This window comes from Pteropus vampyrus, unplaced genomic scaffold (genome assembly GCF_000151845.1).
Source record: "Pteropus vampyrus isolate Shadow unplaced genomic scaffold, Pvam_2.0 Scaffold4, whole genome shotgun sequence".
Lineage (NCBI taxonomy): Eukaryota > Metazoa > Chordata > Mammalia > Chiroptera > Pteropodidae > Pteropus > Pteropus vampyrus.
In genome coordinates this window covers 1,335,251-1,337,354 of record NW_011888785.1, presented here as the reverse complement: position 1 = coordinate 1,337,354, position 2,104 = coordinate 1,335,251, and the positions used below count along the sequence as shown (strand labels likewise).

The following is a 2,104-nucleotide window of genomic DNA, read 5'->3' as shown; positions in this document are numbered from 1 at the left end:
CCTGACATAGTGGGAAATCTAGCGCTAGAAACAAGTTTCTTGATTGCCAGTTTAGGACTGTTTCATTCATTATACCACCACTTCCTCTTCATGTTTCACTTGGGCACAAATACAGGTAGCCATGACCTGTTTCTAGTGGAACTTCTAGTATTAATATCCTTGTTACACCCAGTCTCCTTCACTGGCTCTCTATTCCCACTGAAATGGTTTTGTGTTGACTAAGGATGCAGTGTTATTTTAGCTCTTACTAAAGAGCTAGAGATGCCTGATGCCAAAGATCCAATATTTTTTCCATTCTTCTCCTTGAAGATCAATTTAGGAACCAGAAACAGTAAGATTACTCAAGCTAAACAAGATAGATAGATAGATAGATAGATAGATAGATAGATAGATAGATAGATAGATATAGATAGATATTTTTAGGCGAGGCGACCCTTGGTTGACCTCACAGATTGCAAGGACCGTGTCACTTTACAATCCTTTATTTTTTTTATTTTTTACACCTACAGCACCAGGTCATCCTAGGTGGTCTCCCATCCAAGTACTACCCAGGCCCAACCCTGCTTAGCTTCTGAGATCAGGTGGGATCAGGCTTGTTTAGGGTAGCATAGCTGTAGACACACAAGAGATTTTGTAATTGTCAACCTGCTTGGCTTATCTTTTGGGAAGAATAGTTGGGGTGGCTACACTGAGGCTCTTGCCTGGGGACTTACCATGGACAATTGGAATTTACTTCTACTTTCTGAATATCATTAAGGCTAAATTTTGAAATGTCTGTCTTTAATGTTATCGCAGTGGACCCATGGAAGTGGCCAGAAGTACAGCCATCCTTTAAGGGCCTTCAATATTTAAGTTGTACTGGCCTCACTCTTTTCTAGGATGGCCTGGCAGACTTCTTATTTCATCCTTCTTCTTCAACTCAATTCTCCCATATTTCACACAGTGAATAATGCCCATGAACTTTAGGCATTAATATGCTGGTTTTTTTAGCATTAAACATTCTTTCAGAATAATAAAAGTTCACCCAGTCTTTTCTTTTTCCCTCCTCCCGATGTACCCACATATCTTGAAATTCAAACATATGTGCTTTAAATGTATTATAAACAACATTGCTACATCCAGTTTGTTATAGTAGTTTCCTCATAAAGTACAATGGTTGGAAGAGAAGCCTTAAAATCAGTCTAAGTCCTTAATATTACCATGAATTAAATAAAACCCAAAGAATTTAATAATTTGCCCAAAGTCATACTCCTAAATTGTGGCAGAGGCACTACTAGGAGTCAAATTTATCAAACATTTACTAAATTCTCAATCTCTGCCATGCTTTCACATGTGCTTCTCCAGTAACTTTTCATTATAACATGAAAAGAGGAAACTGACTTGCCCAATGTCTCATAAATATAAATAGTTAAGTTGTTTTTTATTTTTGCAATTCTTCCCTTTATTATAGAAATAATGGATTATCATTGTAGAAAAATTAGAAAATACAGATAGTTAAAAATATAGAGGGGAAAAAAGAATATTGCAGTCTTATCACACTAAATTGATCACTATTTACAATTTTGTATATATCATTCAGGTTTTGTCTACATTTTAAAATATATCTATTTTTGTTAAACAGGACATTATATTTTACATATCTGGAAACATACAATAGATCATGAACTCTTTTCTGACAATATTTATTATTTCTAAAGGCTGGCAAACCTTTTATTCCATAGATGGATCATTATTTGTTTAACTCATCTATGGTTGAATATTTGGAGTATTTCTTTAAAATAAAATGTTGGTAGTAATCAGCCAGATTATGGGAACATTCTTATGTCTAGGTCTTTGGGCATTTTTTCATTCCCCTTTCTAAGGATAAGTACTTAAAAGAGAAATACTTCTAAGTACAGGGAAGGCACATTACGTTTTTCCATGGTTTATCAGGCCCCCAGCAATTCATGAGTATGTATCCTCATTGTCTCAACCTCTCCCAACATAAAATATTAATATTTTTAATCTTTAAAAATTGAATAGAAGAAAAATGCATTTGATTTATTACTAGATCCATATCTTTTGACTCCAGAAATGATTCCAGGATCTTATATTTACATAATAT

The 2,104-nt window shown here is 34.4% G+C and overlaps 1 pseudogene; it reads right to left on the bottom strand.

Moving 5' to 3' along the window:
- Positions 1-500: 500 nt before the first annotated feature.
- Positions 501-619, bottom strand: LOC111743309 (annotated as a pseudogene).
- Positions 620-2,104: the final 1,485 nt, after the last annotated feature.